General features: G+C 47.8%; 1 protein-coding gene across 2 annotated transcripts in view; it reads left to right on the forward strand.

Annotated features, from left to right (window-relative positions):
• The window catches only part of LOC135318491 (pseudouridine-5'-phosphatase), a 498,722-nt gene extending 482,434 nt beyond the window's left edge, over window positions 1–16,288 (forward strand). Inside the window, exons 7-8 of one of the 2 annotated variants that reach the window (XR_010379278.1) lie at window positions 12,634–12,960; window positions 15,095–16,288. The gene's annotated coding sequence lies outside the window, so the exon portion shown is untranslated. The remainder of the gene's footprint in view (window positions 1–12,633; window positions 12,961–15,094) is intronic. The other variant, XR_010379279.1, reaches the window with a different exon arrangement.
• Window positions 16,289–16,624: the final 336 nt, after the last annotated feature.

The raw sequence follows: 16,624 nt of genomic DNA on the forward strand, positions 1-16,624 counted from the left end.
GAGGGACGCCCATGGGAGGACGCAGGGAGGAGACGGCCGTCCGCACACCAAGGGGAGAGGTCTCAGGAGACCCCAGCCCTGCTGACACCTTGGTCTCAGATTCCAGCCTCCAGGACCGGGAGACAGAAATGTGCACTGTGTAAGCCCCACCCCCAAGTCTGTGGTCCTTTGTTATGGCAGTCTTAACGAACTAATATTCCATAAAAAAAAAAAAAATCCCCGTAGCTGGGAAAGGTTGCAAAGACTAAGTGAAATACAGTTAAACACGTGTTTTCCATGTTAGTATTTTGCACAGTGTTAGCCTGTTGTGAATCCACAAGAAACACTTACCATAGGCAACGTTTTGCAAACTTCTTTGACCATAGATCCTTTTTCCTTGGAGAATTTTCAGAAACCTTTGTACTAGTAAGTATGCGTTTGGAAACACCACCTTAGTCCAAGATGCTCTGATTAAGACAAATATACAAGTATCTTCTGCTTGCACATCAAACTTCCCCTGCATCCCATTTCTTTTTTCTGGGTAGAATGCTCAACCGGAAGGTGCTCTGAAATGAAGTCTCAGTCCGGGTTCTTTCCCAAGACACATTTTCCAACATAAATAGAAAAAAAAAATTCCCTAAAGTTTTTAAATAATAAATGTAACAGCTCAGACTGTTACAGTGATTTGAAGTTTACCATGCTTGAATAAATATTTCTGGATCCCAAAGAGTCTGTGAAAGGAGGCAGAACCTTTTTCTTTTTATCCCCATCCCCCTACTTTTTTTTTTTTTAACAGAAAAGGAGATGAAGAAATTAGTAAACAATGTTAGGCAAATTTCTGGACTCTTGGAGAGCATGACTTCAGAGTCCGTTTCTGCTGCACAGAATACTGTCCCCAGGAAAGCCAACGAAGCCATCGGAATCGCAATTTCTTCATCCTCTCAGTGAAAGAAAATACAGGACAGAGCTCTGCCTCTAAGGATTCACGGGAGAATTAAATGAGCCAATAAAAATAAGTGGGGAACAAGGAGCCTGGTGCGTTAGCTAGTGAGCACGAGGTTTTACTTCTCTCGGCCGAGTCTTCCCTGACGCACGAAGCAGTGGTTCAGCCTGTTCCCAGTGCTCTCTGGTGCATCTGCTGTGCTTTTCCCCGCGTATAATCACATTGTTTGAGACCAACAGGAACTGATTGCCCAGAGCATGATCATGACCCAAGTGAACTGATAAAAACTACTGTTCTCATCTACAAGCCAAAGTGCTTGCCATCAGGACCCTAATCAGCAGAAGGTCTGGAGTCCCCCACACGTTTACGAACAGACTTGGAACCTCAGGAACGTGTCTCAGGAAGCAGTGACGCTGTTGGTGGGAATGCAGTTCGGTGCAGCCAGTATGGAGAACAGTAAGGAGATGCCTCAGAAAACTGAAAATAGACTTACCCTCTGATCCAGTAATCCCACTCCTGGGCATGTATCTGGAGAAAACTGTAATTTGAAAAGACTCCTCCACCCCAACATTCATAGCAGTACTATATACAGTAGCCCAAACATGTAAGCAGCCTAAATGTCCATCGACACATGACTGGATAAAGATGTGGTATATTTATACAATGGAATACTATTCGGCCATAAAAATGACAACATAACGCCATTTGCAGCAGCATGGATGTCCCTGGAGAATGTCATTCTGAGTGAGGTAAGCCAGAAAGAGAAAGAAAAATACCATATGAGATCGCTCATTTGTTGAATTAAAAAAAAATTGATACCAATGAACTTATTTATGAAACAGAAACAGACTCACAGACATAGCAAACAAACTGATGGCTACCAAAGGGGAAAGAGAGGGGGGAAGGATAAATCAGAAGTTTGGGATTAGCAGGTATAAACTACTCTATATAAAATAAACTAGAGTCCTACCGTATAGCCCAGGGAACTATATTCAATATATTGTAATAACCTGTAATGAGAAAGAATGTATATATATGTATAATTGAATCACTATGCTGTACACCAGAAACTAACACAACACAATAAATCAACTAAACTTCAATTAAAAAAAATTGTTTTTAATGTACTAATGCCCAGAAGTTCTGCAGAGAGACCAGCCAAATCTATTAAACGCGTCTTATTGAAAGTTCTCTAAACAGCACAGGAAACACAATTTACACTTGGCTTGGTGAAGTGGATTCCCAAATTCTGCTTTATGATCCTCAGTGTCTGTAAATCAAATGCAATTCGATGTTTTAATTTGTATCTCTTCATTTAGCTCAGTTAGCTTTGGACCAGCATTTCTGAGGCTTTGATCATAGTTTCTTGCCATTTCCACCTACATGGAAGGAGCCTGAGTTCATTTTCATGTTCCATGGCTATCTTTTTGTTCAATAAATTTAAAAAATATATATAAGACTATTCCACCATGTCAAAGGACACGCCTCCTTAGAAACCGGTAGGGGACCTCCAAGACACACACACTTTATCATTCAGTGAAGCGTGGGTGTCCATTACAAATATAAGCTTCTCTTTGCCGACTTTAAAGTGAAAGACTTTCATGAGCTCGGTCATTTTCCAGAGCAAATGTATGTCAGTAGTGACCACAAAAAGGAAAACGCTCATATTCTGGCAACTCATGCACAGCCATCATTTCATGCATCAGCCTAAGACACAGGCTGCAGAGTGCCCAGCTCCCAGCGCTGTGTTGGTGTTCACGTTACTTTGCTGTTATTTTTTTCTTCGCATAAGCTTTTTTAAAAAATCATAACTTCACATGCATTTGGAAGAAAAAGTAGAGAGGCAGAGAGACTCTGCACAGCCATTGTCCCCTAATGGCAACTGCTATGTTTTGAAATGTAAAGTATTAGCATTTAAAATTAATTAGATTTAGATTTTTTACTTTGATCCTCTGTTTCCCTTAAAAATGGGAAGATCTGGAAATACGGGACCTGGATTTTCAGATGGCGAACAGGGTCTGGTGCCATGTGATCCCCCACATCAAATTGGGAGATTTGGCAGATTTTTAACCAGAAGCAATCTTATTTCTTTGCAGTCACCAAACTCATGCAGCTAATTTAGTAGAAGAACGATGCACTCGTAGTTCACCATTCCTGCCCTTTTCCTACCAGAATTCTGGGGCTTCTCATTTCTGTGCGTGTTTGTTTGTTTTCACACCCAGCTCGCTTTTCACATCAGTTTTACCCTCTTGACCACAGCCACATTTACGTTAGAGACCCCAGGCACAGGGTTATGTGGAGAGATGTTTCAGAACAAAACTGACTTGGTTATGTGCCTGAGGGATGGAAAGAAATAGATCAAGACTGTTGAAAATGCACGTTGGAAGTGGCTTGTGGTCACGATAGAACTAAACATAGACAATGAAACCACAAGTCGGATAAAATGATGAATGCATCACAGCTTATCCAATCCATGGAAAGGCGGTAGGAATAATCCTTAGAGACTAAGAAGGAATTGTGCAGCACGTAACAAAATGCTGATCTTCTGCAATTGGCCGAAAATCAGAAAGGATGAAGGAAAATCACTGAAGACTTTTAAAGTTCCCTTTCAGTGTAAGAGCAGATCTATATTAGCGTGGGATGAGCGCCGTGTCTTTTTAGGAACACCTGGGCTTCCATCACGGCTCAGGTCAGTCTGGGTTCTGTTGATGCCAAGGTCATCCAACACTTGAGGGCTCTTCAGAGCTGCCCAGTAACAAAAAGAGTGTCCCAGCAGCAACCAGTGGTATGCCATAAACATTGAGAATGACTGTGCAGAAATTCCCTAAAGGAGTCAGTAAGGAGGACCACTCACCTGCTTCAACAGAAAGCGACTATGGATGGCATTGGCTTGGTTCTGTCCTGGGCGAAGTTGGGACATTTGTCATCAAGGAGGAGGTGGGAGTCTGGTTTTAATGCCTGGGGACTAGAACACTCTCTTTTCTGATGGAGATGATTTGGAAGTGGCATGCTTAAATTCCCCTTGGTCATCATGGACTATCAAATCACAGATGTACGAACAAACGATTTATTAAGAGCCTTCCTAAATCAAAACTGCCATGGGGCATCACCACACACCAGTCCAAATGGCCATTGTTAAAAAGTCCACGAACAATAAATGATGGAGAGGGTGTGGAGAAAAGGGAACCCTCCTACACTGCTGGTGGGAATGCAGTTTGGTGCAGCCATTATAGAAAACAGTACAGAGATTCCTCAAAAAACTAGAGATAGACTTACCAAAGGATCCAGTAATCCTACTCCTGGGCATATATTTGGAGGAAACTCTAATTGGAAAAAGACATCTGCTCCCCAATGTTCACAGCAGCACTGTTTACAATAGTCAAGACATGGAAACAACCTAAATGTCCATCGACAGATGACTGGACAAAGATGTGGTACATATATACAATGGAATATTACCCAGCCATGAAAAAGAATGAAATAATGCCATTTGGAGCAACATGAATGCACCTGGAGATCATCATTCTAAGTGAAGTTAGAAAGAGAAAGAAACATACTGTATGATATCAGTCATGTGGGGAATCTAAAAAAAAGAAAAAGATACAAATGACCTTATTTACAAAACAGAAACATACAGACATAGAAAACAAACTTATGGTTACCAGGGTGGAAAGGAGGTTGGAAAGGATAAATTGTGAGTTCCAGGTTTGCAGATACACACTACCTTATATAAAATAGATAACCAGCAAGTTTCTTCTGTGTAGCACAGGGAACTCTATTCAATATCTTATAGTAAGATATAATGAAAAAGATAAGAAAATGGAAAAAAAAAAAAAAGCCTTCCTGAGACTAGCCTACCTGAAACGGTTCGGGATAGCTTTTTCTTCTCCTGATGTTGGAGGAATCTACGTCATCACGTGAAATCAGCAGAACCCCACTGCATCACATTTATACATTCAGCACACTCCCCCCTTCCTCTCCTTCTTTCTTCTGTATTCATCGCCATCCTGATGCAAGCATCCGTCTTACCCTGTGTTCAGCCTTCCACGTCCTCCATCAGGGAGGCACCTGTGGGCGTGAAACTGGTGCCGCAGAGCGGTTCTTTCCGTAGCACACAGAGGTTGCAGGTTTCTCCTCGTTCAGCCTGTGTCCTGCGGGCGCTGGTGTGGGAGGCTGTTTGCTGTCCGTCTCCCCGTTAGATAGTAAGGTCGTATTCAGCACATCCATCTCCGGCTTACCCCACTCCCTGAGGCTTCGATTGGCGTTGTTATTGGCTTATCCCATGTTCATTTCAATACTCAGTTTGGCAAAATGCTGAGGGTCTTTGAACTTAAAGGCATCATGTGTTAGATCCGTTGACAGAGCATCTCAGAACATAAAAGATTTAGTTCAGTTGGGCAAGTTTAAAAAAAAACAGAAAACTTTAATTTTCTCAAAATAGAAGTAGATTTATAATCAACTCTAAATAAAGAAGAAAGACATAAACCATCATGGTTTTTTTTTTCTGACACAGATGTTTGTATTCGTAATTGAAAAATTTATCTGTCTTTAGATTACCCATGGGAATTACACAAAGCTTAGCTACATTAAATAACTTTTTTTAAAAAGCACTCCAGGGTGGTTATAAATAGATAGTAGTAGGAATCAATCTTCCTAAACTTTTGTTCAGTTATTTGGATTCTGGATCTTTAATTAATTGACTGAGGTCATACAGTGGTAATCCCATTTCGTTTTCACTTCAGTGAATGAAGATACGAAAAAGATGTAGTGCCAAATCCATAATTACTCCCACTTATTCTGTTTTTCGTCTACTTTTTAGGACTGACGTATTTTACAATGTGAAAGCTCTTTACGCTTTTTTGTTTTGAGCCATTCTTTTTTTTTCTTGGGAGTAGAGAACTGGATGTTAACCTTTTAATTTTGCCCTCTTTTATATCTGAATTGGGGAAACTTACTACGTTTTAATAATTATTTTTTAGGAAGAACCTGTATGACGTTCCTACATTGTATTTCTTAATACTAAGTAGACACTAAACAATAATAATAGCAAATCGCCATTTGCAGCAACATGGATGCTCCTGGAGAATGTCATTCTAAGTGAAGTAAGCCAGAAACAGAAAGAAAAATACCATATGAGATCGCTCATATGTGGAATCTAAAAAAAAAAAAAAAAAAAAATGAACATAAATAGAAAACAGAAACAGACTCATAGACATAGAATATAAACTTGGGGTTGCCAAGGGGATGGGGGGTGGGAAGAGATAGACTGGGATTTCAAAATTGTAGAATAGATAAACAAGATTATACTGTGTAGCACAGGGAAATATATACAAGATCTTATGGGAGCTCACAGAGAAATAATGTGACAATGAATATATATATATGTTCATGTGTAACTGAAAAATTGTGCTCTACACTGGAATTTGGCACAACATTGTAAAATGACTATAAATCAATAAAAAATGTTAAAAAAATAATAATAGCAAATCTAGCGGGCTTGTAGGTAAATCCCATTTACTGGAACTTGTTCAATTTGTGAATTTCGAGAAAAATCAATGATTCTGTTTTCTAAAATAATCAACTTTAATATATCTGTTCATTAATTTCTGAGTCAATAAAATTGTATTAACCTCTTAGGATGTTCCTCTTATAAAATATCTTTTTTAAAACTGAAGTATGGTAGATTTACAGTATTGCATTCATTTCAGGTGTACAGCAAAATGATTCAGTTATACATTTTATTTTCAGATTATTCCCCATTATACGTTATTACAAGATACCGAATATAGTTCTCTGCTATACAGTGAATCTCTGATAAAATATCTTAAACTGATTTAGTATAAGATAAATGCAAAGAAAATCATGAAAGGCAATAATTATCTGAGGGTAAAATATCATGTACTTATTTATGTATTTCTGTTCCCGGTAAGGAACCTCACCAACTATGGTGCAGAGTTTATTCCATGTCAGGGTAAACGTATTTTAGCAGGAGCGTACGTTTTCAGAATTTACTCTGGTCCGCATCACAGTTTAAAGTCACGTGCGAGCACGTCTGGTCCCGCGGCGACGGCGGTGTGGGTGTGCATGTCAGCGTCCAGCGGTGCGTTCTCTTCAAACAGCGTGTCACCAGGGCCTTCTTAGTTCCATGACCTGCAGGATACAGAGGACATAGGTCACTCATCCAGCTGATTTTGGTCTCTTTTTTCTTCTTTTTTTTTTTCCGGAGAACGGATAGTTAAGACCCCAATGAACTCACTGTTGCCTTGACTCAAACAAGCCCCAGTGTATCTGAGGCTGGGGCTCTTTGGGACTGCAGACTGCTGCATCATGTGTGGTTTTCCATGGTTACTGAACTTCCTGAGACCAGTCCGCACGTGGACACCGAAAAGGAAAAGTGACCCGGGCTACAGCTTCTCCTGTGGTGAACGAGAGAGCGAAGAGACTCTCCGCTAACAGGCGCTCAAACGTGACTTTACCCCCACTGGAAAAACAGACAGCCCATGCGGAAGCACTGCCTGAAGCTCACCTATCAAAGTACACTTTCAAATTTTCGTTGTATTTTAACCTGGGGGGCTACGTTAGCCATCGGTAGCCATCGCGCCTTGTTCTTTTTCGTGTGGTTTCTCTGATACTTTACCTGGAAGTTAAATTATATTTTCTTGGGGGTAAAACACAGACACACAAAGAAATGATGGGAAAATGTCTATAAGAGATGGTTGCTGAGTATCTGTTGGAGAAACCGCTGGGGGCACGTGAAAGGGGAAAAGCTTCAAGGGAGAGGCGCTATCTTCTGTTAAAGTGTGTCTCGGGAGGGACCCACGGATTCCTGGTAGGTTGTGGATTAATTCTATTTGTTGGTATTTTTATACACAGTCCGCCTAGGCATTTTCCTTTCAATAGCCTAAGGGGATTAGCCGCAGCCGGATACCCCCCCGGGTGGAGCTCTTGGCCCGGAGGTTACGAGTCATGAATTTTAACGTACTCTGTGACGGGCTTGGACCACAGGTGAGGGCATCCCCTCGGCTGCTGGGGATTGTTGTGACTCAGCGGGCCCTTCCTTTTGAGTGGGGGTTTGGCTACAAATGTTAATGCTTCAAATGGTTTTTCCTCCTGTTGAAAAGCATTTTCAATGGCACAGCCTCAAGGTAAACTTCTAGAATAACACATGAGCACCGAGGACGATTACCACCCAGGGAGGGTGGCTGTTGAAAGACCACTGAATAAGAGGAGAAACAGAATCCGTCCCCCCCACCACCGCCCCTGTACCTCCTTTCTCTGGCTCCTTGAGAAAGAATAGGTCTGAGAAGAGTGAGTCAGGGATTCAGGGTGGCTGCAGGCTGAGCTGAGCATCACCTGTCACCACGGCCCCTAAGGAAGGGGAAAATATTTTTAAATTTCTGGATGAAGTAACATTTATTCCCCCAAGCCAGTTCTCAGACGTGCTGGTGGCAGGACCACAAACCAGAATGACAGAAACCCCCCAGAAAATGGGCTGCTGATTTTATTATTGCAGAACGACCATGTCTGAGTCATCAACTCTGTATTCTTTTTGAGGAAAAACAAAACAGGGAGTCAAAACTCGTATGTTGTTGAAGAGAGTAGTTGTTAGGCAAGAGCGGGGTTCAACTGTGTAGACATAATGAGATAACCGATTGCTCAAGGCATTCATGGAATGAAGCAGTGAGTGTCAGAGAATGGGGGGGAACCACAGGTCGCTGGGTTTGGGGAAAAGGGGATCACTTGGGGGGGGTTGTGAAAGGGTTGCAGGAGGACGGGGTCTGCGTGCCAACAGAAAGGGGCAGGAGCTCGAAAGAGACTTCTCTGGCCTCGTCCCTTGGAGCTTGACTTTTGGTGGCTAAATTCACCGCCTATTTCCAAATCCCTCTGAACATCTGCCAGGGTAGTCCTTCCCGTAGAAGCACGCGTGAACGAATAAAACATACACGCAGAACGATGCGCCGTGTCTGACCGACTGGTCCGCATCCCGTGGGCGCAGAACAGTGAGATGCCGCTTCGGGTGAACACGGATGTAACTGATACAAGAAGGAAGCAGCGGCCTTGGCTGGATGGACCTCAGAGCTGCGTCGCGTGTCGGTAGCTAGGGGAAAATGGGGTGCTGGGTGGGGGTGGTCGTTCTGTGGGTGACAGCAGCACCGGGTTAAGAGCGAATGGTTTATCTGCGAGGGCCTCGGGCAGTCCCAGGTCAACAGACGGCGTTCATTGAGAGGTCCAAGCCGTCAGGACGGACCGCGGTGTGTTAGCTAGACGTCAGGTGGCCTTGGGTGACAGGCCAGTGGATTAATTCTTGGGCTAAGCCTTCCTTTGCACGGCTCACACAGCTCTCAGCAGGGATGGGAAACTGAGTTTGTATCCGGTTAGCTGCCCAGGTGATCGTCAAGGCTGGGTCCTCCTGAATCGGCCTCAGGGTGTGTCCCGTCAGCACCAGTGACATCAGGGGCCGGATACGGCTCGGCCTGGCGGTGCCTGGCGGGGGCGTCTGTCCTGGGTAATTTTCCATGTTCAGCAGCGGGTCGGCCCTCTTCTCATAGGAGCCAGTAACACCCTTCCCTGTCCAGCAGTGAAAAACGCCTCCGGACGTGGCCAGAGTCCCTTTGTTGGGGGGGGGGGGACAATTACTGCTGGCTTCCCCCTGAGCAGGTGAGCACAGCCGGAGCCCTTCCGTTTGTACGAATGGCAGAATGAATACGCTGCTTTCCTATTAACGGTGGCCCTAAGCTTTAACTGCCAGGCTGCCCCCGCCCCCGCCCCGGCCCTGTCCCTCCCGCACTACTTTCTGAATAGAGGCGATCTGGGGAAAGTCCAGGCGCTGCATTTTCGGGCTCGGCAGCCTCGGTTGTGCACGGAAAGCCGGACCCCTCCATCGCACCGCAGGCGAAGTAGCTTGGGGGCTGCTGCCTTGCACCTCCCTGGTAAACACCGTTCTGATAAACAACCAGCTCTCTGAAGTGACTCTGAAGTCCCCGTCCTGTGAGACTTTTTCAGACAAGCTTCCTTTCCACAGTTAGGCTGACGGCTCCCCCCGTCTTGGGAGATCTGGGGGAGCAGGCCCCTTCCCACGGTGGCCTCGGGGACGCTGCTTTGGGTGGAAGGCTTTCCCTGCGGGCGTCCCCAGCTCTTTCTGCAGCCTGTGACGCGCCAGCCCAGGAATGCCGTCTGGAGCCAGACGGAGCCCAGGCCCATCCCCTTCCTGGCACGGAAGGCCCAGGCAGGCGCTCCCGGTGGCGTTTGGGACTGTGGGAAAGCCGGGTCAATGAGCTCATTGAAGTGCGTCGCTGCAGGCAAACGGCTGCGCTTTGCAGCTGGCAGAGCGTTCAGAGGACTCCAGGCGACATTCCTTTGCCGGGAAAAGGAGGAGGTGAGGACCCTCAGAGGCCATGGGTTCCACCCCCTTCTTCATCAGGAAGCCTGGAAGGCTCCACTCGCTCTCCCCAGCAAAGGGACTTTATTCAGCATCCTTCCAGCATCAGGCAGCACCACGGACCACTTTCCAGACGTCGTCTTTGAGGCCCAGGTGCCTCCGCTCCCGCTCCCTGGACGGCCCTTCTGTGTCTGCTGGTCCTTGGAACGCGTCCTGCCCTTTGAGGAGTGTTTACCCACTGCCTTCCTAAGCCACGCCCTCCCGTCAGGAGGGATCCAGCCTGCAACCATTATGCACTGACTGTCTGCTCTGTGCCCAGGGGCTGTGAAAAGGCTTTGGGAACTAGGGCCATGAATGAACGAATGCGATTAAAAGGGTTTGGGTTTACGTCTCCAATGTGCAATTCTTTTCTCTGTTAGAGCTAGTGAGCTGCGTGGCCATCACTCCTTCCCTCGGAAGAAGGAGGCTGGGGATGAGGCCAAAGCCCGCTGCAAACCCTCTGGACACCACTGGCGGTCCTCAGTGTTTGTACAAGGCCGTCGGGTTGGGTGCCCCCCACCTCTCCCGGCCCCGAGACTGGATGGAAACACCTGGGTCTCCAAGTACTGCTTGTGGACCTTGCTTCTCTCACCCCCTTCACCCGTCCACCCCTAATGGGCTTAAATGACGTGGCAACGTCCACACGTCCCTGATGACGACGCAGGGCTCCCACCAGCCCTGCTTCCTCCCCGAGACGCTTGACTCTCACCGGACACCCGGCCCTCCAGCCCAGGCGCACACTGTCCCCCGGGCACGTGCCCGCCCCCAAGTCGTGTTCTTTGTTTTCTTTTAACTTTTAAAACCGAGTCTATACTTAAAAAAAAATCAATACACTTGTCTAGAGCCACTGTGGGTTTACAGAGACATCGAGGGAACAGTACGGAGTCGCTCGGTACCCGCTCGGCCCCGTGGCTGACACCGGTGTGCTTCTTGTGTTCCCGCGCTGACCCAGCAGTGACGCGTCGTGCTCAGCGGCAGCCACGGCGACTTCAGGGGCCACCGCATGTCATGCATCTGTCGGCTGAAATAAACGCACAACCCGAAAATTGAGACTAATGTTTTATTTGGCAGGAGGACTCGAGCTGGGATGACAGCCCCTCAGATGGCTCTGAGGGACGGCTCCGAAGAGGGAGGGGAGAAGCCAGGATACATAGGAGCTTTACAACAAAGACCAGATAGTTGGAACAATAAAAGATGACTTGTTATCTAAGGAAAGCAGGCATCTCAAGTTAAAGAATGTAGCGCTGTTCTATGTATGGGAGGAAGCAAGCATCTGGGCTCACTGAATTCACTCCTTTGACAGGCACCTAGCTGTCTAGGGCCAGGGTCCTGTCCTTTCCTGTTCTGAGTCCCCTCAGAGGGCAGCACTGTGAGTGGCTGCAGAGGCCGGGCTGTGGGCTGGGCTTCACTGGGGGGGGGGGGTGGGGGGGTGGCGGCAGCGCTGGTGACTTGATGGCTTCAGCATTCTCAGTTTACTGATGTGGTTTGCAGTATTTTTCGTTCACAGTGTTCTATGAGTTTTTTTTTATTTTTTTGACTGACGTACAGTCGATTTAAAATGTGTTAACTTCTCGTTTACAGCATAGTGACTCAGTTATATGTATATATACATATGTATATTCATATTCCTTTCCATTGTGGTTTATTACAGGATATTTGATATAGTTCCCTGTGCTACACAGTAGGACACTGTCGTTTATCTACTTTATATTTAGTAATTTGTTCGGTTTTTGGGGGGTAATTAGGATTTTTATGTATGTATGTATGTATGTATGTATTTATTTGCTTATTTACTTATTTTAATGGAGGGACTGGGGATTTAACCCAGGACCTCACGCAACCTAAGCACATGCCTTACCACTGAGCTACGCCCTCCCTCTTATATATTGTATTTGCTAATCCCAAATTCTTCATTTATCCCTCCCACACCCCTCACCTTTTAATTTTTTTAAATTTTAAATATGTTTGCATTATCTTCTAATTTATAGATGCTTTTTTAGGAGTCTTATACACACACACACACACGCACACGCACACACACACACAAGTCTGTTTTAAAGTCAGATGCGTTCATGGGACTTCTACGGCCCTGTGACCCCACCTTCACATCTCTGGACACGCCCTGCCCGTGTCCTTCAGCCGGCGAGTCTACCCCATTGCACATAACTGCCCTGGGGTGTGCCTTGCATTTTGAGATCTCGCTCTCTGTGTATATATATATATTCCTCCTGTTGTCGGTGGAGACAGCTGAAAACCTCACATGCTCACCGGACAATTCCCCTCCTGCCAACAGGACCAGGTCCCCAGAGTGGGCAGAGCACCCCATTGTGATGTCTGGACACCACCTGGGTTTCCAGGGGCAACGGCTGCACAGTTGTGAGGTCAGAGGACCAGAGGATGCCTTCGGCTTCGGGGCACATGTGCTTGGGCTTGAGATCAGTGCTCCACCCAGTGAAGCCGGACGCCCCCCCAAAATTGAAACCGCACCAACATCTGAATGTTCCCAACGGCCTCTGGAAAGGACCGCCACTGCCTTCCCCTGGACAGTGCCTCCCCTCGTCCCGTGAGACGCGTAGCTGCCGGAAATCCTATGGAAGAATTGTGCGGATGTCCCAGGAAGGTGAGATGAGGCCTCACTTGCAGGGAATGTACGGGAGAGCCCCGGCTGTGATGCTCTGTGGCAGCGTCGCACCACCTGCCGCGCAGTGGACGGCGTTCCACGTTCAGGCTGCCCTGTGAGCACACACCTCCTGTCCCCAAACCTGCAGGAGAGGCAGCTCTGCGGCCCTCCATCCAGAGACTTCCCCCGGGGAGGTCGGAACAGAAAGAACCACGAGGACACGTGTGAGGACACACGTTTGAATTCTGGGAAGCATTTTGCTTCTGCAGTCTTTGACGCCTGTGTGATTAGCGTATGAGGTGAAGTTAGTTAGCTGCAGGGTTTTGTTTTATTTTATTTTTTTTAAGAGCAGGATGGCTGTAAAACCAATAAACACCTGCTCGAGCCACAACTGCCTCTCACCGAGACCGGCTGACAGGTCAATGCTTCCACCACATCCTTTCTGAAGTGTCAATTGACCAGCTGATTTTCCTGAATTCTTAGTTTAAAGCATCTGGAAACCCCCCTCCCTCCCACCTCCCCCTCCCCCTCCTGTCCCCCTCTCCCCTCCCCTCCCCTTTCCCCTTCCCTCCCCCTCTTCCCTCCTTCTCCTTTCCCATTCCCCTCCTCCCCTCCCCTCTCCACTTCCCTCCTCCCTCTACCCTCCCCCTCTCCCTTCTCCTTTCCCCTCCCCCCTCCTCCTCTCCCCTCTCCACTTCCCTCCTCCCCTCCCCTCTCCACTTCCCTCCTCCCTCTACCCTCCCCCTCCCCCTTCTCCTTTCCCCTCCCCCCTCCTCCCCTCCCCTCTCCACGTCCCTCCTCCCTCTACCCTCCCCCTCCCCCTTCTCCTTTCCCCTCCCCCCTCCTCCCCTCCCCTCTCCACTTCCCTCCTCCCCTCCCCTCTCCACTTCCCTCCTCCCCTCCCCTCTCCACTTCCCTCCTCACCTCCCCTCTCCACTTCCCTCCTCCCTCTACCCTCCCCCTCCCCCTTCTTTCCCCTCCCCCTCCTCCCCTCCCCTCTCCACTTCCCTCCTCCCTCTACCCTCCCCCTCCCCCTTCTCCTTTCCCCTCCCCCCTCCTCCCCTCCCCTCTCCCCTACCTTCGGAGCCTCTTTGCCTCCCCCGGTGCAGTCACAAGCACTTTACCCAGAATGCACGAAGACCAGGTGACCCCAGGCTCTCCCAGCAGCCTGTGACCTAGTGACGTTTGGCCGTGGCCAAGGTGCTTTTTCAACATGATAGAGGATGGTAGATGATATATGATAAAATGATGGTGTCTCAAAAGGACAGAGAGGAAAAACTACAATGGAATGATTTTCAGATTGGACCCCATCTCTGGGGTATTTGGTCAGAGGCCAAAAATACGTTTTAAAAAAATGTTTCTGGCACCATTTCTGTCTTCTGTACGCATTTCTTTGGAAGATGGAATGTTAAGAAAATCTTACAGAATAATGCATATATCCAGAATAAGCCTGTTTGATGGGGGTGGGGGGTGGGGGGCAGTGGAGACTAAAAAGGAAATATTTTAACCTTTGTGTTCAATTATGTACCATTACATCCATCATTATCTTGAAAGGCTAATCAGTCCTCATTAAAAATTAAAAGCTGTTAAAAATAAAACAGGTAGGTAAATATAGAGAGAATACAAAGTTGCGCACATTGCACACTGTTTAATGATGAAGCAGGATGCAGAGGGGCTGGTGGAGTTAAGACTGGTGGGTATAAATAAAACCACGACACGCACTGCCCCGTGTAACACCCAGTACCTACGTATGGGACGTCCCTTCCAAAAAGTGATTGTTATTAAAAAGAAAGCAGCAAAGGGGGTGGGGGGTGGGAAGGGACAGACTGGGATTTCAAAATTGTAGAATAGATAAACAAGACCATACTGTATAGCACAGGGAAATATATACAACAACTTATGGTAGCTCACGGTGAAAAAGAATGTGAAAATGAATATATACATGTTCATGTATAACGGGAAAATTGTGCTCTACACTGGAATTTGACACAACATTGTAAACTGACTACAACTCAATAAAAAATGTTAAAAAAAAAAAAAGAAACAACAAAAATGAGAGGAAAATAATAGGGTAAAAAAAACTGTAAAGAGAGACAACAAAATGCAACCTGTTTGTCTATATTCCATTTCCCAGCCCTGTCTCAGAATCCCCGGAGCAGGCGCCTCTGAGTTCAAGGCTGGTAGACGAGGACACCGGCCTGGGAAAGGGCACAGGTGAGTGGGGGACACTCCCTGCGGACGGAGACCCAGGTAAGAAAGCAGAAGAGAAAGAGAGGGAATGACCCCCCCGACGTGGCTTCCTTTTGCTCTGTCGCTCCGTCCGGCCTCGCCCACGTGGAGGGCGCCGGCTGCCAGCCACTCTGTGGTTCTTCGGGGACCGGGCACTCAGGCCGTCCCCTTGCCTCGCTTCCCTTCCCCGACGCCATCCTGTCCAAGGCAGCTGTCGCTCAGGCTCTGCAGGAGCGGCGAGAGCTGCGAGCGCAGGCTCCCTTGAGAAGCACACGCTCCGGCCCTCCTGGCCGGTGCCCTGGAGCTTGGGTCGGCCCCGTCGGAAGCAGCCCACCGTGCGGACTTGCAAACACGCCGTCGAGAGAAAAACAGATGCTACCTGGGCTCCGCGGATGGGCTGCTATTCTCAGATGGCCGCCGAGTGCAGGAGAGGTCAGCACCCTTAAGCTGTTACCGGAGGGGCTTTTAGCCATCGCTCCGTGAGTCCAGTCCAGTTGACAAGCACGCACTGAGAGACTTTCAGTGGTGGGAGGTTTGCAGAGAGTGGGGGACACGAGAAAGCAGAACCGACAGACCCTGCCATGCAGGAACCTCCGCTGAGGACACGGGGACGAGGTGAACACGCGCTAAAAGGGCTCAGGCACCGTGCAGGTGAAACCCCGAACCCTGCATTGGGGATTGCACGGAGAAGCCCTGAGCTGTGACTTTTCACGGCGCTTACGACGACTGACGGGTGGCACAGCTCCTGTGCTTTGACGAGGGACAGCTTTCACTGCACGGTGGGGATCCTCCTGTGGCATGGGGGAGCCTTGACATTCCATAAGCTGAGTGAGAAAATAAAGGGGAGGTGATGCACGGATGAAAAGCGCAGATGACGGACCAAGGGGCATCTTTGGAGAAACGACAGTGAGTCGGTTAGACAGACGCCAGTGCCGGGTGAGTCCCAAGGCTCGAGAACCAGGAACTGGACGGTTGTAAGTTGACGTGTGACCCCCAGCGCGGGGGCGGCGAGGAGGGGAGTCACAGCTCACGCCCTCGGGCAGAGAGCAGGTTCAGCTCCCTCTTTGCTTCTGCTCTGGCTCTCAGTCGGTTGCATGGCGCCCATCCAACCAGCTACCCGGGCACCTGTGGCCGCATCAGGCTGACACTTCACATTACACGTCCCCGTGGGCAGTCCCTGCCTGGGGGGGTTTGGTCCGTCCTGTCTGACCTGAGCGACGCACCTTGTTGAAGATTAATTGACTGTAGGTGTGTGGGTCTGTTTCTGGGCTCTCTATTCTGTTCCATGGATCCGTAGGTCTGTGTTTTTCTTTGTCTGGGTTTTTGGTCCTTCCCCCCAATACCACACTGTTTTGATTACTGTAGCTGTGTAGTGTCGGCTGACGTCTGGGAGGGTTATGTCTCCAGCTTTGTTCTTTTTCCTCAGGATTTCTCT

The sequence above is a fragment of the Camelus dromedarius genome, chromosome X (assembly GCF_036321535.1).
Source record: "Camelus dromedarius isolate mCamDro1 chromosome X, mCamDro1.pat, whole genome shotgun sequence".
In the NCBI taxonomy this organism is placed as follows: Eukaryota; Metazoa; Chordata; class Mammalia; order Artiodactyla; family Camelidae; genus Camelus; species Camelus dromedarius.